This window comes from Pleurodeles waltl, chromosome 4_2, assembly GCF_031143425.1.
Source record: "Pleurodeles waltl isolate 20211129_DDA chromosome 4_2, aPleWal1.hap1.20221129, whole genome shotgun sequence".
NCBI lineage: Eukaryota > Metazoa > Chordata > Amphibia > Caudata > Salamandridae > Pleurodeles > Pleurodeles waltl.
The window spans coordinates 353,999,002-354,021,204 of NC_090443.1; positions in this window are offsets into that span (position 1 = coordinate 353,999,002).

The following is a 22,203-nucleotide window of genomic DNA, read 5'->3' on the forward strand; positions in this document are numbered from 1 at the left end:
GTTCAACCAAGCTATCCTTGAGAGTCAAGGAAACGTCAGAGGCCCAACTTTCTGTTGCAGACCCGCTACTCGTTATCCTGGTCAATAGAACATACAGGCAGTTTCAGCTTCCACAATGCATGGTGATCGTTACAATTTCACATATATATGAAAAAGTTTGATAATAAGAATCACATTTATAGAAAAATGTGGCAAATTTTCCTCACTTCCACAAAATTAACACAGCTTTTTTAAACAATTGATAACAAAACACAATATGTGTAATGAGATTGTGCTCGCGTAAAGATACAAATTAACTTTTGAGCTGTGTTGTAGCCATAGCTGTGAAACATCTTTAGGGTGCGTTTTCATATATTTTACTGAAAACAATGTGCACTTTGAATTTTGCGTCAGAATAGTCCCAGAAAAGCAGAAGAATTTTACCAGAAGCAAAATAGGACAAGAAGTAAAATCGTATAAGTCTAAAATGGTTAATTGTCTCCAATTCCATAATCATATTATTTATTTGGCATACACCTACTAAAAATGTGATGTAAAGGGATCTGAATGATTAGTTGTACTACACTATTATCGTATGTTCTACTGCTCAAATTCATATTTAGATGCGGTCTAGTACCCAGCTCCTCACTTCACAATGAAAATGTTTAATTTCTACTACTAAATTGGCCCAATAAACATATTTCAGATTTAAATCTCTGAAATATGCGATGTAGGTATCCATACATTAGGTATGATAATGAAAAAGAGGAAAACGTTTGTATACACTCTCATAAGAGTGGCATATTGTATATAATGCAAGCATCATATGTATAGTTGAAGGCATAGACAAACTATGAATTATTTTAGAAAAATATCAGGATCAAGGCAAATGTCAAACACGTGGTCACATATAAAAAATGATTCAAACTGTTTACCGCACAGAAAATAGTGACTTTTTGCGCAACCAAAAACTTTTAGACATGTGCTTACGGCACTTATCTGGCCATTTTTGACTTACACTCCAGGGATCTCTTGCAAGTTGTGAATAAAGTGCATAAAGGATACCTGGCCTTGCAGCAGCTCAGAATATGGGTGTGTATGATGTGTAGGGTTTCTTTTAACTGTAGGCTTCCATAGAGTATGTATCATGCAGAAAACACCCACGCACACAAAGTTATGAAAACAGCAACTCACCAATGTTTGTTAATACACATAAATATGCTCATACATTGTTACATATGAATTTTAAGCACATGGCAGTAGGGAATGTGCTTGAAACAGTAGTGAACTATACATTTAAGTGAAAATACTCATTGTGGTGTTACAGGTCAGATGTACTACCTATTTTGTGGTTGCAAAGGCATCAAGTCACAAAATGGAAATGTTTGTGATCATAAAATAGGATTTTCCTATGTATAAATGTCATTTTAGGAGTCACTAAAGTTTTACCGGCTCCTAATATCGGACTGCACAAGTATACTGGTATTTGGAAGGGGTGACTTATGTGCTTCCTTTCCAAGAACCGAATTGGTATTCAATGTATTACTAGTTTGTGATCTCAATTGCTGTTGCAAACCATTTAAAAGTTACTAACCTTCAAGTTCAGATGGTAACCCAGTAACAAAGAGGAAGAGGTGCTTTTTAGGCACCTTTTCCTTTGCGAATTGAAAGCAAAATAATTAAGTGGAGTAGGTTGTGGTCTATGAGACCACTGCCTGCTTTTAGTGAATCTTTTTTTTTAAGTATTTTATAATTAAAGCAGCCTTCTTTCCTTTGAGGAAGACAACCCACTTAAAAAAATACTTGATTAAAACCCAGTTGCAGATATTGTGGCCAGCCAACTAATGCAGGCCACTGGCCATTTAATTGTGGTCAATCAGAATGAGTCTCAATTTGCAACCTAGCTCATGAATGTTGATGAGGTAGGCTGGATTGCGACCTACTTCAATTCTGAGTTTTAGGACCTGACCTATTAGTACCTAGGTTGGTTGCCAAAATTCCACACTGATTGTAAATTGCGGCCAGACTTGGTGACCTGTGTACTTGTATATCTGGCTATTAGACATCTAATTTTTGTTCTTTGTAGCTGGAAAGATGGCTCAGCGGTTAAGCACTTGTAGTTGACTTGTGTGTGTGTTCTGCAGTTACAATTTCAAATCCCAGCAATGCCATCTTTCCATTTTATCCTCCCACAGTTGATAAACTGAGGGCCATTAGTTTAATTAAACCTCCGAAACAGCCAACATTGCGATATAAAGATCTGGAAAAAAGAACAATTTCTTGCTACTTTTAAAGTGGACACAATGTCTTTATGCTCTTAGTTAATTTATACCACACGAGACACTGCTAAGGTTAGTCAGAGTGCACATCCCTAACATCGTTATCAATTAAAAGAATTAGTCTCCATCTTAGCATCATGAACATGTGCTCATTTGTCATCATGCAGATTTCTAAATGACTTGTCTTTGACTTGGTTAGATGGATGCTTTTTTGAACTCCATTTAGGACTGGTCTTGTTACCCCTCCCTAGATACATTTTCCACTTCTGTTGCTAGCGTTAGCCGCGGAAAACCCAGATAAGGGACACTTTTATGGCACTATACTTCTAATCACTACTGGGTGACGTTAGGGGTCTATTGTGCTAGATTGCAGGGTTAGTAAATCCCATATAAGTGTTCAGTCAAAATCAAACTGTGCCACTAGCAGCAAGAGAAAACAGATCCACGGCTATCATTTAGGACTGGGAGAACTTTTAATTATAATTAAAATAATAATCCATGAATTTCGCATAACACAAAATTATTTCAAGCTTCAAGAGACTCGTTCACCAAGAAAATATTTCACTAAGAAATATTTATTTCTCTTTGTGAGTTTTGTGTACAATTTCCTGGAATTAAGCTGGAAAAAATTACATTATTTCGCCCACCCTTACTCTTATTCTCTTCTCAAAAAAGTTTATTTAAATTGTCCATACATGCTAGTTGCCAAAGAGTTAGAGTTAGGCCACTCAATAATCTGCAGGATGCCTTAAAAGTACCATTACCTGCATTTGAATGAAATAAAACCCTGCTTGACACTGGATGAAATTTGAAAGGCAATTTGTTTATGATGTGTCATCATTTTACCTCATTTTTATCTTTTTTCATTGCCTTAGTCAAATGTAATTTCTCTATGCATTTTTTAAAGGAGATGAATAGCACTAAGAATCTCATCCTTAAAAGAGATCAGGAAAAAAATCTACGTTTGTGCCTGCCCATGGTCCTAAAATGAACGCATACATGCACAAAATGAATGGAATTTGCCCAACTTGGTTTGACAGCACATTTCTCATCTACTCGCAAAATATGTTAATGTGCACATGACCATGTTGCCAGCTGGCACATATGTGTCCATAGTCATCATTCACTCGGGGATACACCAAGATCTGAGCCTGAAACACTGTACCTCCGCCTTGAGAGTCCGGCCCTTGGAGAGGACTGCTGTCATAGGCATAATAATAGCAGGGGGCAAGACTCAATTGCAAGCATTTGCACAGCAGTGCTTTTGCTAGGCATGAATAGTTGTGTATTGGAGTACCTCTTTACCCCTTTTTCATGGGTTGGAGTGTAATCCTTTGCCTTATCTTGCTGGGACACTTGAGGACTCTGCAACAAATATGATATTTGGCCCAAGTAGTTGGAAAGGTGGGTGGCTACTGATATCAGAAAGCCATTTCCCTCCCAAAGGTAACTTGTGATAGCCATTAGTTAGTAAAGCTGTAGTTGGATACCTACTGCTTTACCCTGTGTGAACTAGTGGTCATGAAAAGAAAGCAAAGCATTTGTGCTGCATGCCTTACCCTCTATACAGCTAGCAGTTCTGTTCATACATCAAGATCATCTGTTGCGTCGAAGTGCCGCCTCGATGAATGACACACAGGACAGGTGTTCGAACTAACTATACTTTATTATATATGCTCTAGTACTTCTGTTCTTCTACAACTAGGGCAGCTTGTCTCTACACAAACTGTCCATGTGTGTGGTTCTTCCTTTGAATGCCTTGGTTTTCCAAGATCGGACATTGTCAAAAAATAGGCCCAGATACCAAAATAAAAGTGGCCCCCGTTAGCAAACCAGATAGCTAAAAAAGTGCCACACCTTTGGAAACCAGGCTAGTTTTCAACTTGTAGAGACATGCTGTAGGGGTATTTTACAAGGTATGGGAGACTGCATGCATTTTTGTTTTCTTGCAGACAATATTTGTGGCAATATCGGGGAAATCATCAAAAAAAACCACCCAACTGGCTACAAAACCGGCTCCCAAAATGCTAAGAAACTGCCCATGCACTAATCTCTTAGAACAGCTCATGGGGCACTGACTCATTGCCTCGTAGGCCAGTCCGACCCTGTGGTCCTCCCTACATGTCCTGTTCCTGGGGCAGAAAGTGGCATTCAGTGTCCTGGCTGTGAAACTGGGAGGATGCTGTACGATAGGGTCCTCGTCGCAATATGCCTCCTACGTTCCAAGAAAATGCACTTGCAAGAACAAAATGGTTGATGCAAAGGTGCAACTGCATGTTAGTGAATTAGGCCTTCAAATAACTACTGTCATGCAATTCTGATACCTCCATTAGGAGCAAGGTTAATGACAACTGGATGCAGAAAAATCACAGAGAAAATGCAAACTACACTATTTGGAGTAAATTTGGTAACAGTGGTTTTAAAGGTATTCCTTCATTGGTGAGGCATTTTTTGTTGTAAATTGATTTATTATAAGTTTTCTGATTTAAAGTTAAATGCCCCCTAAATAACCTGTGCATTTCAGTGAGAAAATAGATATATACTACAAATATCAGTTTGTGTATTCATTGCTAAATATTTTTCATCTATTGAAAAAGAGGAAAACACGGTAAATGCATTTTACAAATATACAATACACAAATTTATAACCAGATTTCGCATGGAAATAGTACTAAGGTTTTTCAGAGCCGCACACTCTTTAAAAAAAGGTATGAAACCATGGAAAATCCGGAGGGCATACCTTTGCCTTTATGTGTTTGCAGGAAGACAGTAAGAATTAAGTTTAAAGGTCCTTTTTTCTGGTCAATTCAATGTTTAGTAATTATGCTAAAAAGATGCAAGGCCATATAACATTATTAAATAAACTCTATGCCCTTTGTAGTGTTTACTCTTTTGATTTTCACAACATTTTGATTATTCCTGAAGATTATTTTTTGTGGATCTATTTTTCGAAACCTACTTTTTTGGGATTTTCGCCCAGTTTATTTTTTAATAATCAAGTGCATGAGTGTATCAACGTTTATGTATGCTTTTTTAAACAAGTCAGCATGATCGCTGGAAAAATACTTTTTGTGGGAAACTTTGTATGCTAGCAAAAATGTGTGAGATCTGCAAACTTCACGTATTCATCATTCACTCGGGGATATACCAAGATCTGAGCCTGAAACACTGTACCTCCGCCTTGAGAGTCCTGCCCTTGGAGAGGACTGCTGTCATAGGCATAATAATAGCAGGGGGCAAGACTCAATTGCAAGCATTTGCACAGCAGTGCTTTTGCTAGGCATGAATAGTTGTGTATTGGAGTACCTCTTTACCCCTTTTTCATGGGTTGGAGTGTAATCCTTTGCCTTATCTTGCAGGGACACTTGAGGACTCTGCAACAAATATGATATTTGGCCCAAGTAGTTGGAAAGGTGGGTGGCTACTGATATCAGAAAGCCCTTTTTCCTCCCAAAGGTAACTTGTGATAGCCAATAGTTAGTAAAGCTGTAGTTGGATACCTACTGCTTTACTCTGTGTGAACTAGTGGTCATGAAAAGAAAGCAAAGCATTTGTGCTACTTGTCTTACCCTCTATACAGCTAGCAGTTCTGTTCATACATCAAGATCATCTGTTGCGTCGAAGTGCCGCCTCGATGAATGACACACAGGACAGGTGTTCGAACTACCTATACTTTATTATATATGCTCTAGTACTTCTGTTCTTCTACAACTAGGGCAGCTTGTCTCTACACAAACTGTCCGTGTGTGTGGTTCTTCCTTTAAATGCCTTGGTTTTCCAAGATCGGACAGTGTCAAAAAATAGGCCCAGATACCAAAATAAAAGTGGCCCCCGTTAGCAAACCAGATAGCTAAAAAAGTGCCACACCTTTGGAAACCAGGCTAGTTTTGAACTTGTAGAGACATGCTGTAGGGGTATTTTACAAGGTATGGGAGACTACATGCATTTGTGTTTTCTTCCGACAATATTTGTGGCAATATCGGGGAAATCATCAAAAAAAACCACCCAACTGGCTAAGCAGATTTCGCATGGAAATAGTACTAAGGTTTTTCAGAGCCGCACACTCTTTAAAAAAAGTTATGAAACAATGGAAAATCCGGAGGGCATACCTATGCCTTTATGTGTTTGCAGGAAGACAGTAAGTATTACGTTTAAAGCTCCTTTTTTCTGGTCAATTCAATGTTTAGTAATTATGCAAAAAGAAGCAAGGCCATATAACATTATTAAATAAACTATATGCCCTTTGTAGTGTTTACTCTTTTGATTTTCACAACATTTTGATTATTCCTGAAGATAATTTTTTGTGGATCTATTTTTCGAAACCTACTTTTTGTGGGATTTTCGCCCAGCTTATTTTTTAATAATCAAGTGCATGAGTGTATCAAAGTTTATGTATGCTTTTTTAAACAAGTCAGCATGATCACTGGAAAAATACTTTTTGTGGGAAACTTTGTATGCTGGCAAAAATGTGTGAGATCTGCAGACTTCACGTATTCATGGAGTTGCTTAGTTGAGAATTTTGAACAAAAAAGGCAGGGAAATGAATAATCTGTCCTATCCTGCTAATCATTCTAAAATATACCTCACATATTAAAACATATTTCGTTTTCCCTCTTCCTCTCATCTGATTGCTTAAAAAGCTACATTTTAACGGAGTGCCTAACTCGTGTGGCTCTTTCTCGCGGTTCACTCAACAGTCACAACGAAAAGGTATGCCAAATTACGCGTGCACACAAAATGGTAATCTTTAGGAGCGCTCGTATGATAAACTGTTTGAGAAAACCTGGATTTTTTTTTAGCAAGAATCACATTATTTATAAGTAAATACCTTTAATTGTGTACTTTTTGAGACAAATACGCGAGGGCCAGAAGAAAAAACTTTGCAACTTTATGCACGGCAACGTATAAACTACAGCCCCTCGCATGCTGGGAACACCTTCACTATTAGCATCTTCAGTATGGTGCTACAAATCCCAGCATGCAGCGCTAAAAACGATGGTACTGAATAGTGATGCTCATGATGACGTTGGCCTATTTGCATCACTACCTGTTGTGTATTATGTACTTTGCTCTCCAGAAAAGATATGGCTTTATATACGTTTCCAGTGGCTTTCACATGTTACATGCGTCTTATAACATCCCAACATATATCTGTGGAGAGTTTTGATGCCTTCGTCGTGGTGTATCGCACTACGTCTGTTCCAGGCAGTTTCCTATCTCTTCGTCAAGGAGGTACTTTTCAAACACACGCAGAAAAAAGAAAATCCAATTATGACAACATTTTGCACCTGTGCCTCGGCCCTCCTCCCACCGGGTCATCATCCCATTGGGACTCCACAGAGGAAACCACCAATAGTCAATTATTGATCAGCAGTTCTGAAATTGATTTGTGTGCAGAGTAGCCCTGTTAGCGTTTACTCTGAAATCAATGGCTGACGGCTGCTGAGGTCCCTGGGGCGCCTCTGAGGGGGTGAGGGAGAAACGAGGAACCACTGTAGCGCTGGAAGTAAGGAGGGAAAGAGAGGGGGGTAGGGTTGGCGCATGCCCAGGAGACCCAGGCAAGGACATTGTCGTGAACAGAGACACGCTGTCTGCGAGGCGGAGACGAACAGTTGCTATACATTGGGCAAAAAACATTTTAAAGCATTTTAGGATAAGACGTAGGTTGAAAGCATCAACACTTGCGTTTGCTTTCAATAGGAGCTATATGTACTTGAGCAGCTTTCTGTCACTGTTTGACCTTTTTGTCCTTTTTGCTGAATCGCTCTCGTAAGGGTAGCTGTAAGAGCAGACAAACGAAGTTTTGTAATACAAATTGTAACTGGATATTAGTTCATATTTCATGTAACGCTGTCTAATCCTTCATCCCTTCCATCCACCTGCCCACATCTCATAGCCACCCCACGTCATTTGTTAAACCTTTTGTCCATCCTTCTTTTGTTAACAACACCTTTTATTCCGGGTTTGTGATTAATTCTGTTATCATTATCAGTATAGGATAAACCATTCCAGCATGCTCAAGGCCTCTTGTCTCTCAGGCGCCATTTCAACAACAGGTACTATGGCCCACTCAAGGTTCTGTCGTCAATAACCATTGTACTTTTTGAAAATACGTAAGAAAAGCCGTTCTTTCAAACTAATGTGTGATTATAAAAAACTACAGAAATCGAGTATGTAAGCCGTGCATATTTGGCTCTTTCTCTGATAGCGCCCTGGGCAGAACTAATTTGGCGTCAGAGCTGCTGCTGCTGAAAATGAGACAACAGGGATCTGACTAAAACACATGTTTACCAAAATGTGTTTGCTTCAACGCCCTCTGAGGGTCTTTCGCACCCTTACACGCGAAGTGAGCAGTTGTAGCGTTCAGTGTAAACAGTGCCAGCTTTTCTCATTGTCCATCACTGGCGGCAGCTTCTCACCCTCACATTACCTCTTTTCAGGGGTTTACTGGATAGTTTTAAAGCTCCGCTTTTTCCTGCCATTGGTAATGGTGATAACGAATGTTCTGGTGGTACATGGTTTGTTTCTGCCACTGGCAAGTCGTTAGGCCTCATTACTACAGGACTTGCCAAAGTCTACCTTTATTTTCCGTTTAAATGGTACATAGTTAGTGAAAAGGTATGTTGTGTGTTGTATCAACTTTGACCTAATTTTGATCAATGTAATGTGCTTGTGAGTTTGTAGCTGCCACAAAGCCTGGGTCAGGTATTTCTAGTGACAGGCCACAGTGTCCCCTCTCTTGTGATTGGTTCACGCAGCGCATGTGGCTATGTGTCTTCTGTGCGGTCTGCCTGCACTGGAAGGGTAGACAATGGGGGGGGGGGGGGGGGAGGAGGGGGGTAGCGAGAGGGAGACCCTGCGGTGTTGGAAATTCCCCCTTTCTCCAGCACAGACACTGCGCACTTTTGGGTACTAGGAGAGTTCTACCTTCCTCAGAGAGTAAACCCCGCTGGTCACTGTGCTAAAATCAATGCTCTCTGTGTCTCCATTTCCTGGTCTATTTATAGCCAAACCAGTCTGAATTCCTTCTAGCTTTGTTTTCCCCTTTCCTTCTCTCCATCCGTCCTCTGTCTTTTGCTGCTCCCTTTCCCTCCTTTTCACTCTTTCTATTCTTCTCCCTTCCGCCCTTTGTCTCCCTGAACTTTCTTCTCTTTCTGTCATCTTTTTACTCTATTCATTTTTAGGTCGAGCACGCTGCAGATAGAGGAAGAAGGTAAATGGAAGTGCTTGAGTTATATGCAGGGCCACTGGAATTATGTCGAAGAGAGGACCGAATTATGTGGCAGGGTTGACCAATTTATGTGGCAAGAAAAGTCCAGTTATGCATACACAACACCAATAGCTCTAACACAACCAAATACGAGACCTATTGTATTGCAGATTCTTGTAATAGTGATCAGTTGAGTGAACAGGCCTTTTGAGCTGTGTCAGTGGATTGAGGTCTAATGTCCCACTCATGTAAAACTCTGCTGCTGTGCACCTAACTCGCTCTGGGCCCACACCAAGTTAGTATGTAGCACTGTGCAGCATGTGCATGATTCAGTTTGTGTGCTGTAAGTAAGTGTGTCTGTATGTCTGTATTTGGTACAGTACATGGAGGCCTCTGGGATCCAGATTGGAAACCCAAGGCCTTGGAAAGGGATGTGGAGGCAGAGGAGTAATCTCAGACAGATTTGTGGATTGTCTGCATGGAGGGTTGGATGGAGCACACAGACTGGAGGAAGAGAAATAATGTTTCGCTTGTGCACTTCAAATGTGTTCTTTTAATCTGACAATGTCATTAGTCAGTGGGCCCTAAAAACATCCTACAAAGTAGATGGGACTCATAAGAAAATCATAAAAAGTAGGACTGGGGGTCCTTGTAGCCTTTTAATAAGCATATATAAGTGAGGCTGACATCCAAGTGTGGGTGTCTAGTTACTTCCCTGGCCTGCTTTGTGGGACTATCAAATATGAAGCCACTCCTGCTGTGATAGACTACTTCCTGTACAAAGAAAAAGAGGAGTGTTTTTGTCAAAGTAGGCAACCCCCTCAACTCGAACTTCAAAGAGTAAGAGACTAAGAGGGTCATTTTGACCCAGGCGGTCGGTGTTAATGTGGCGGTAGTACTGCCAACTGGCTGGCGGTACTCACCGCCACATTATGACATTGGCGGGTAGGCTGAAGCCAACCCACCAATGTACCACTCCGACCGCCATGTCGGTAGCAGCAGCCAGGTTGGAGATAACCATCTCCAGCCTGGCGGCCGCTATTGTACCACCAGCGGTATTACGACCCTGCCTACCACCATGGTTTCCGTGGTGTTCATAATGCCATGAAAACCATGGCGGAAGGCCCTATCAGTGATAGAGAATTCCTTTCCTGTCACTGATAGGAGACCCCTACACTCCCCAGACATCCCCACCCCCTACATCCATGCCCCCATACACACACACACGCAGACACACACTCATCCATACATACATGCACGCATGCATACATTCATTCACGCACACATTCGCACACACATCAAAACATACACGTAGGCACGCATTCATATTTCCATACATATATGCACTCACACACCATACATGCACTCATACACCTTCATACATGCACACAAACAACACTAAACACACACCCACATTCACGCACACACTCACATATACATGCACACACCCCCACACACACAAATACCCACCAGCCACCCTCCTCTGTCAGGAACCCAACTTACTTGGATCCAGGGGGTCTTCCAGCAGGTGAGGGGACGGAGCGCTGCTACCGCCAGCAGCGCCCGCCAGCAGGACACTGCCAGGACATATTATTTTTCATATTACAGCTGGCGGTGATCTACTGGTGTGTCGCTGCTGGTTTTAGCAGCGCCACCTTACCACCATCTGTCAGTATGGCCACAGCTGGATTTCCACCCTTCTTGTGGCGGAAATCCAGCTGTGGTCATATTATGGCGGGTGGATGGTAGCCGTGGCAATGGTCTTTTGGTGGCCATCGTCACAACGGTAGGCAGTTTTTACCACCATTCTCATAATAGGGGCCTAAATCACATCTGTGTCTGGAAATCAATTATGAAAAGGAGTTTTTACGCCTCCCAAAACTGTCAAACTGTAGCTATATCAACGTGGAGCACAGCATGACTTATGCCTTTTGTGACTAGGTTTGAGGACCAAGGTCTGCTAGTCTCCTTGCTGAGTAAGGGGACAAAAGTCAGGAGAATCAAGACCACATGTCCTTGAGCCTAGAGCACCAGCATCTCTCTGCCTGCCAAGACCAGAGGAACCTGTGCGGAGAAGGAGAATGCTGCAGGGAGTGAGGTCCACTGGGGATCCTGCCTTGGATCTCTGCTACAAGTGTGAGATCTTGGTCCACAATGGGACTGCAGCACTGATTGGGCTGCCTTCCTGTGTGCAGCTGTTTGTGATCCCCGCATGCTAGGTGGGGGCTGAGTTGAAGAGTAAGGGCCATCGCCCTGGTGCATCATTGTTGCTGAAGAGGGCCATCGTCCTGTGCAGTGTTGTGATCCAGAATGGCAGTTACCTAATGAGTGACTTGATCATGACCTCCATATGCTAAGTGAGGGCAGTGGTGAAGAGAGAAGGCAAGTTCCCTGGTGCAGCATGTGACAGTGAAGTGTAGTGGGTTGCTACCCTTGGAAGCAGATAATGGACGCAAACCACCAGAACTCAGAAGCACCTGAGACTGTCTGCCTGTCTCAGGAAGATTTAACCCATGACCGGAGGAATGCCGTAGACTCCTTCCACCCTCCGCACAGCATCCAAACTTCTGATTGTGGGGTAAATGGTTTACTTTTCTTTAGTATAGAGGGCTACTATCAAGCTGTTATTGTTTTCTTGGTGATGTGCTCCTTGAGGTGTCAATGGTGAATCAGAGAAACGTTGCATAGGGTGAAATGGTGTTTTATGCTTGTTTTCCCCTATTTCAAAATAGTTGCAACTGCTGTCTGCTCTGGATCTTTGGGCCTTGTTAACCTTTTCTTCTTCTGCTCGCAGGTCCTTGTCTGTTTTCTTTTTTTTGCGTCCTCTTCTTCCTGGTATTCTGGAAACATCTGTACCTAAAAAGACAAAAAGGAAGCCATTCTGAAAACTGTAACATCATGCGCATTCTATTCCATCTCTGTGACCTCTAGCCTCATTACTGTAGTGTAGTTTGGCCATGATTTCAGACCAGAAAGTGGGAGTGGTGGGGGGCACTTAAAGTACCCTATCCTCCACCTCTACAAAAACCATAAAGAAATTGGCCTGCACCCTGGAGGTATTGAAAGTGTGGGTGGTTTACTACTCTGTTGATGGTTCAAGGGAGTGCTCCCAGTAACCAACTGCCCTTGTGTTCAACACACATGCCTCATTTTGAGCTGCAGCAAATGCTGGCAAGTATATTTACTGTAGGAAACTGGATTAAGGGAGGTTAAGACCCTTCTCATGCAAGATACACAACCCCTGTCTGGGTGAACCACAAAACTGACTAAATTAACCTGTGCTTAACCCTGTGGTAGCTTGGTACAATGCAGTCAGGCTTATAAAAGCACTGTGTTAAGTATTGATGCAGCATACACACAGGAATAAAATGAAACACAATACAAGAGATATCCCATGCTAATTTAGATAAGTAGAGTAAAATATAATAAATAAAATGAGACCAAAGCAACGAAAATTTAATTAGGCGAACCAGAGATATGCAATTTTAAAGCTTTAAGGATAAACAGCACCAAGAAGCGGGACTAGACTGGGGTAAAGTCACAAGTTGAGGCCTACGCAATGGACCAGATACAGGAACCAGATTAGTCACACTGGAAAAGTTACCTTCTCAAAGACCAGTGCACAGTTTAAACTTCAGGATTTCACATAACTAGCTCAACTAATGCTAGCCAAGGGTTCAGGCGATGGGGAAGCGCCTCGTGGGGATCAGAAATGCACTTCAGCAGATGCCCGAATGGATCAGACAGGTCCAGTTGCAGGTCCAGGCAAGACCAGTTGTAATGTGCCCCTGTAGCTCAGAGCTGAAGTTGGAGTCACTCAGGTTACCCTGGGATGAAGGGAGCCATTACAGTCTTCCTTCAAATGGAGCAGGACAGGCCATGAGCATGAGGGCAGTCCTTTGAAGAACAAGGCAGCAGAGCAGCCGCAAGCAACAGGGAAGTCCTTTGGTACCTGCGTGGCAACCCTCTGAAGAACAAGGCAGGCCTCAAGCAGCAGGGCAGACTTCTTGTGTGTAAGGCAGGCCTCAAGCAGCAGGGCAGTCTCTAGGGAACAAGGTTGCCCATCTTCTATATTATACACAGGTCCAGCAGTCTGCTGATAAATGGCTCAGGGAGTCCAATATTAATACCTGATGCCACCATTTGAAGTGAGAGAAGCTTCTAGACCTCCCCACATCTGGTTCTGAAAAGTTCTTTCATTCCCCTTTCTTCTCATGCCCAGACTCCAAGAGTCTAGGGTGACAAAAGGATGGTGTCAAGTTCCTTTGCAAGTGTGCTGGAGGCAGCCTTCCAAACGTAGGTTGGGCAGGTAACAGCTCCACCTCTCACATCCTAGGAGCTAAACCAAGGTTCCATTGTTCACTGCCGGGTCCTAATACACATTCCTGGTGCCGAAGCAATTAAAAGGCCCAGACAGCTGGAAAATCCTAGAAGGCCTCGGAAAGTCCAGGACAGGAAAACACCAACTTTCTAACAGTGACATATTCAAAATTGTTATCTTAAATTCGACTTTACCATTAAAGAGGAATTCTATGGGAGAGGTAGGCTTTCCAGTAGTGAAAAACAAAGTTAGCACTTTTTCACTACCAGGACCTGCAAAGCCTAAAAGCATATGTCCTACTTTTTAAATGCAATGCAAACTGCCTTGTGGGTTGTTTATGACCTCCTTTAGGGGTGGCTTAAATATATTAACATCTTTTGGATTGATTGGCTTTGTCAATAGATTTTAGAGATATTGTACCACACCCCAGTTGCTGTGTAATATAGCTTAAGAGGAATTTTAAAGAAAAAAGTCAATCAAATGCTCTAAGCCAGTGATACTCAAAGTATGGCCGGGGGGCTACATTTAGCCCTCCTGACCTAAAATAAACAGGCAAGCCATTTTTAAAGGTTATTTGAAGTTAAAGAAAGGAAGTAGTTAGGTTGTGCCACACCATTTAACTTTAGGAACACCTTCATTTTCAAAGCCATCATCTTGCAGCTAAAAGGTAAAAATATGACAAAGTCTCTTCAAAATTAAAAAAATATGTATTTCATCAACATGCAGAAGAGGATGGATGAGTGGACGCATCTTGCCGGAGCTCCGTGCCTTTTGAAATCATGCGATCATCATCCTGCTCACCCATGCGGAAATTAGTAGGAGAAAGTAGCCTAAATTTATGAACAGCTTGATGTGAGATGAAACTCCAGCCTGCCGTATCATTGAGACTGCTAGAAGCAGGGCTGGAGTGGTGAGCTGAAGCAGACCGTCGGGCGACAAAGCCGCCTCTGTCTAAATTAAATTAACACGGTGGGCGCTCAGCAGCACTTACCAGAGGCTACAATTGACGAGTCAATGTGGAGGTGCCCAGATGAGGAAGCAAGATTGGGCCCAGGACTGGTGGCCTGGGTGTGAGGGGATGGAGTCATCAGGCCTGCCATCAGACGTGGCTGAGGCGGTGGCCCTCAGCAAAAGGAAGGTGCCTGGCCCTGGGGCCTGGCCTGTCTTTCTCCTGTGTTGTCCCTTTGGGAGCAGAGGTGGCGGTACCCTTTTATGATAGCAGTACAGGAGCCTCCGTGCCCGGGGCTTGGACCCTGGGGGACTTGTGGGCCCTCAATGGGTGAAGATGTGATGTTGCGGTAGGCCCGGATGCCGAGCAGCGGCACCCCAGCGAGATGCTAGGATTGTTTTGAGTCACATATCGACCCCGGTGTCTGGTAGTTTAGACACGCAAGATATATACACAGTAAACACAGAGTGGTAAATGAGGCCCCCCTTTTTTTATCTCCTCACTTCTATCCTTGTTTTTTACCCTTTTTTGATTAAAATATTGCACGGTTTGTGGAGCACTCCACCTAAAGACTGCCGACTTGCTCCCGAGGATTTGCTGGGTGTGTTGAGGCACTGACACTACTGTTTTGGAAAACTTGGTACCGGTGGCTGCGGCTCATAACCCCTGTGACTTTACTGGTTCTACGGAGTATTGACAGCATCAACCAAATTGGGAAAGACAAACCTTTAAGAAATGCTCAGAGCAATAAAACTGTGCAGGACACAGTCCAGGGCAAGGACATTAGTACTGCACCAACAGCAGTAGTGCTCTCACAAAAGGGACATAATTCACTAAATGCAACATGTTAAATACTAGCAGCTAACCATGGTACGTGTGAGCTGCTGGACAGCAAAATGGACCCGAGGGCCATGGATGTAACCCACTTACGCTTTGACCTCCAAAAGGAGGTGGAGAGAGTGATGACTGTGGATCAGGAGGTGGTCTCCCTCAAGACAACTGTCCACAAATTAAAATCAAAGGTGGAAAGCCTTCAACATTCCGCATCATTACTGGACGACTGCCTTGAAAATGCAAAGGGGTGCTCTAGGCATAATAATCTCTGCTTTTTGGGGTTCCCTGAATGCGCGGAGATACCCTCCACAGAACATTTTATGGTAGACTGAAGTAAAACAATGATGTCTTCATTGAAGCTCTCCAACTTCTACTCTCTTGAGAGAGCCCATAGAGCCTTGGGCTCAGAACTGAAACCTGGAGCTCCACCACAAGCCAAAATTGCACATCTGTTTAAACAGCGCGATAAAGATCATATCCTACAATATGCCCTCACCAATGGCCCTCTGCGATGTGAGGGCACACACACAGATTTATCTAGACTACACAAGAAGGGTCCAGGAACCTGGCCGTAGGTTTCTAGTAATCAAGCAGTGAATCATAAATATAGTTTAATGTTCCCAGTGCGTCTATATGTACAGAATGGCGGGAAAGCTTATTTTTTGGAAAGCCCACAAGAAGCAACGGACTGGCTTGATGCAAGGGGCTTGGACAATGGGGCACAATCTTGATACTGGTGGGATCCTTGGCTTAAACAGCCAAAAACCTCACAGCCACAAGCCTCCTGTGCAGCAAAAAAATATCTCACAGTCTCCTCCATCAGGTTGCTTTGTGGTGGCGAAGATGGGACACTATGAACAAAGAGAGCCCCCATCGACTTGCAAAATCTCTATATTTTGTTAAGCCAGCTACCAGAGTCTGAAGAGGGGAACGCATCTATGAGCTAGCAAATTAGGATTGGTCTGACAGCTTGATCCTGGGCTTCACATGGCCTAAGGCCAAACCTGCATAGAGATAGAAGATAATCTAAATTTGCATCGCAGATCATGCTACCTACCACACAATGCCCACAGAGGTCTTCGATAGGGGAAGGTACTGAACTAATTGGTGTGTACGACACAATAAGGGGGAGTAGTCTGGGAACCTCAACCACTGACGCTTGCAGGACTCCCCACTTAGGGTTCCCGAGGACTGGGGACACAGGACCCAGTTAGAAGTTACACTATCTGTTTGATATTTCAGTGATGATTACCTAATTTGGGAAATGGGAGGCTGTGGGGGGGGGGGTACATAGCCCTCAGGATTAAGGACCACTGCCCATGGAGGGAGGGAGTTTGGACTCGACACAAAGTTACTGTTCCTTAATACTGTTCTTGGATATAATATATGCCTGTATGCACGTTTTGGCATTGCACTTAGGCGCAATTATATTATTATTTTGTTTAAGAGTTGTACAACAGCGGGCTTCCATGAATAACACAAGGGGAGAATCGCAAATGAACGCTCTTCATATGGGTTACTACCACATCCCCAAAAATTTATTATGGCAGAGAAAACATTAGCACCACACTGTCAATTGTTGCCTGGGGAACCCAGTGAAACACAATAGAATACACAGTTATCTTAAAAGCTACAGAGTAACCTTTTCATGTCTCCCAGAATCTCACCTGTGGGGGGACTGCATCAAATCATGCCAAAGAGATGGCGGGGGAAAGTGCTAGCCACCTCCTACTCCAGTTGTGCCAGGGGTGCCTTAATCCGGATAGCACCAGGGGTCCCCTTTCAGCTTACTAGACAGGTTATCGACCCAGAAGGTAAATACATAATACTTGAGGGACAGCTGGATGCACATGCACTGTGTATAAGTATTGTCTATGCTCCCAACACGGACAATGGCAATTTCCTGGGGTCAGTAGTCCGAGCAGCGCAGGTCTCCCAGCTAACAGAAATTATCCTAATGGGAAACTTTACCTGTGTGTTGAATGGGTTGATTGATCAAACGCCTCCCTGGGTGGGCTTGAAACCATGCACCACGTTGAAGTTATGCCAGATGCTTAAGGGTTGGGGGGCTCCATGACGTATGGTGACACCATAGCCCACAAGCACGCACATATTCTTGCCACTCCCAGGCTACTAACACTCATAGTCATCTGGGTTATTTTTGCCTCCAGGTGACAGCCGCTCACTGAGTATCGAATATACAGTATTTGGCGAGATACATATTGGACCACTCTCCACTTTTGCTAACATAGTCCCTTCAGAGGCAGACACCGAAGGTCCCGTTATGGCAGTTACGGGTTGACTCATTATCGGATGCGGTGTTCCGCAACACTATAGAATGATCTTTGTACCCCTTCTTCGAGACTGATTGGAACTCAGCTGAATAAAAGGCCACTTAGTGAGATGCAATACAAGTGGCGGTCTGGGGGTTGTGTATCACCACCACAGTAGGGGTACAGAACACACTGGAACCAGAATTGGCAGCACAAGAAATAGAGCTCCAACAATTAGAAAAACAGCTAGCAATAGATGAATCCCTAGCCCTAACTTGGTATAGACAAAAACATAAGCGGTGAGAGACATAAGATCTCCTAGATAAATGTATCAAAAAGAAATTCAGGCAGCATTGGTATTGTGAGGGGGACAAGGCAGGGAGGCTGGATAGATTGCTAAAATCAAAAAAGTCACCCATGGTTTGTTGGAATATATACAACACTCCATTAATGAAATATTTGCAGCCCACTTGCGAGCAGTATACACAACACCGCTCACAGGTAGTGGTCTTCAGGATATAACAGATTATTTAAGCCAACTGCCACTGCAAACGCAATCTCCAGTGGACTGAAAAACACCGGAGGCACCAATTTATTCACAAGATCTGGAGGAGGCCCGGAAGGCCTTAAAATTAAATAAGCACCCAGGTGATGGTCTTCCCGCTGAATTATACACACTCTTCACAACTACACTTTTGGATAAAGTAGTCGAGGTATACGTAGAAGCATATGGCAGGGGGGGAGCTACCAGGCTCCATGACCGAAGCTCTGATGTCATTAATACAAAAACCGGGAAAATATGACAGGAAGGCTAAATCATACCGACCTATATCAATGCTTAACGCTGACCTGAAACTCCTTAGTCATCTACTGGCAGCTCGTCTTCATCCGTATATGCCCCGACTGATCCATGATGACCAATCAGGCTTTATCCGAGGGAGGAACACTCTGCATCATCTAAGAAGACTGACCTATGTAATACATGACCCCAGTGTGCAGGAAGGTAGTTACATTCTTGCCTTCCTGGATACAGAACAGGCCTTTGAATCTCTCAGTTGGGATTATGCCTGGAAGGTTCTGCCAAGGATGGCGATAGTCTTTTCCTATATTCGATAGGCCAAACTATTATACACTTGCTCAAGAGCTAGGGTTAGGACAGGGCAATATGTGTCAGACGAGATCATCCCACAACGTGGCACTCAACAGGGATGCCCCCTTCCCCGCTTATATTTGCCATTGCTATTGAACCACTGGCGTGAAGACTTAGTTATATGCTTGGGGGTTAGGGCATTACAGTAGGTGTGAGAGAGCATATGTTATTCCTACATGCAGATGATGCCATGGTCTATCTCCGATGCCCAGATGTCTCAGTTCCAATTTTATTGAACGTAAAGCAACATTTTGGGAATACTGTACAAAATACACAAAAATCTGCTCTATTTCCCATAGGAACACTAGCAGATTTGAACCTGGACGGTCAGTCTTTGGGGGTCTCCCATGGAAGACAAAGGAGGTTAGGTACCTGGGGCTACATATTACCCAAGATCCCCAAAGGTTTTACTCCCTCAACCTTGACTCAGTGATTGCAAATTTAAAACCCTCCATACAGTTCTGGAGTTCACTTGGACCAGATAGCACTCGTAAAAATGGTGGTCCTTCCACGATGCATATAATGCAAGGAGCCTATTACGAGATCCTGAGCTCGGTGTTCTGTGAGTTAGACCGACTGATAATTGAGCTCCTTTGGCAAATCAGACGATGTAGGGCTAGTCTCTCCACACTTCGTAGAAAATGGGAGAAAGAAGGGTTAGAGGTCCCAGACCTCAAATTTTACTACCTAGCTGCCCGATTACAGCACACAGTCTACTGGCTGGATGGGGAGCCAAACTGGGAGCATCAATGTTAGGAAGGCACATACTCCATGTATCAGTTGGGGGAACTTATTTTGAGGGGTGGAGGAATATCTCATACTTTCCCACTACTGATTCAACTTATGGGAAGGATTTGGGAATGAACGGTCTAAAGAGTTTTTAAGAGCGCACCCTTTGCCCCTTACCTAGGTATCTGCTCAAATAACGGATGTAACGTCTGTGATTAAATGGCAAGGGGGGTGGATGCCTGATGCTGTCTGACCTTTACCCTGAGGGTAAATTTACCACAGATCAGCAAGCCCAAGGTTAATTTCATATCGGCATTGGGCATTTTTTACACTTTGCAAAGCTTGCAGCAATTGCCAGACAGCGGTGGCCCACGTTCCTTGAGACCCTTACAGGGGCTGCAGGTTAATAAGACACATATACCTTGCATTGAATTCCGACCGAAGGCAATAATCCTTACCAGTAGAACACTGTTGGAATATACAATTGGGAGAGGAATTATCATTGATTGAATGGAAGAAGATACACTTGGGGGTCAAGGAGGTGGCGCATAATGCACGTTTTAAATTAATCCAATATAATTTTATACACATGATTAAAGCAATGGCCAATGCGGGATGAGGAATAAGAAGATGCACATGGATGCTGGGGCATACAGAACACATTGGACTGAGCTCATATAAACCCACCGAGATAGAGTAACAGAATTTGACCCTATATGGAAGCAGGGGTGGGAGGGAGTAGGGATGGTTGGAGGTTTGTTATTGTTCATTAGACTCACAGTACAACTTGGTAGATAAGTTTCTATGATGTTCTGGAACTGATTGTTATTATTGTATTTTCTCGTTAATGTGTGGTATTGAAGAATAATACCGGACTTACACCAATATCAAATGAGGGTTCCCTGAGAAAATAAGGATGCAGCGGTAAATAAAACCTATAGATTGATGTCAGCAGGACAATGCTACTTCAAAAGACACCCCCTTCGAATACACAAGGCTAATATAAACAAATATAATGCACAATCTCAATCACAGTAATTCAAAAACATTTCTAGTCCCAAAAACATAATATTGTTGGGCTCCAAAGAGTTTGTTTCAATGTGCCTAAACCCTTTGCTGCCAGGCCTTTTCCCCTCAGTTGCTGAGTCTTTTTTTAGCTATTTGGCGCAGTTTGCGCTTAGGTCCTCATAAGTTATTGTCCACAAAAGCTACCCATGCCAAATTTGCGTCCTTTTCTTCCAACATCATATGGATTCTAGAGGTACTCTGAGTGAGGTTATGACTCTGCATTTAGATCTTTTCTCGGCACTCAAAGAACTATTCTTTAAAACTAACTGGGAGAATAGTCATTTAGAAGTCCATTCTCGTCATAGGTGGTATGACAAGGCATGTAGAGAGGCTAAGAACACTCTTAAAAAAGCAATGAGATCAAAAGACAGAACTTAAGTCCAGCAAAAATCACTGGGAACAGTCGTCATGGCAAGAATTAGTTCTGGCTGCCAGGGACTCAAATTCGAAACACTTTTGGACCTTGGTGGCTAGAAATGGTCGCAATGAGAACCCTAAACCTGATTGCCACATTTCCCCAGAAACATGGTCTAGTTATTTCATTGAGTTGTAATGAGATACGGCTGATTGCCCCATTGCCGATGATGCTAAACCTATGTATGACTCTTCTCTTACGCTAATATGAGTCCCTTCACTTTGAAGGAAACCGAGATTGCCATTAGGGCCCAAAAACTAGGAAAGGCACCTGGGTTAGATGGCATACCCTCAGACATGTTTAAATCAGACTCGAACCATTGGGGTCCACACGTCAATAGGGTATCAAATGGTGTCCTGGCAAGTGGAATGTATCCTCGGTCTTGGAGGGGAGCAATTATTGTTCCAATATATAAAAAAAGGGGAGAAGGGAGTCCCTGGGAATTACAGACCGATTAGCCTTCTGGATAACTTACAGAAGATTTTTTGTTACCAGGTATTAGGTAGGCTCAAAGATTTGATAGAAGAAAATCAAGCTCTAATTCATCTACAGGCGGGCTTTAGGCAAAAAGTAAGCACAGTTGATCAGGTCTTTCGTTTCCTTACTATTTAGTGGAAGATGGTGGATGTGGACGTAGGGAAATTTTTTGTGGCGTTTGTAGATCTTAAGTCCGCCTTTGATCTTGTCCCACGCTGTAAGCTGTGGGAGGTCACGAGTAGGGTGGGAGTGCCGAGCCCCATTTTAAATTTTATCAAAGATCTGTATTCTGAGAATAATGCCAGAATCCAATGGGGTACAAAAGGGGAGCTGACAACAGAGATCCCTATATGCGAAGGGATGAGACAGGGGTGTGTGTTGGCCCTTACTCTCTTTATTTTATTCATTAATGTTTGTATTCCCTATCTCCTGGACTGTGCCAACAATGCTCCCAGATTAGGTTTGGTTAAGACCCCATGCCTCTTATTTGCAGATGATACTTAGTTATTATCTCAAACT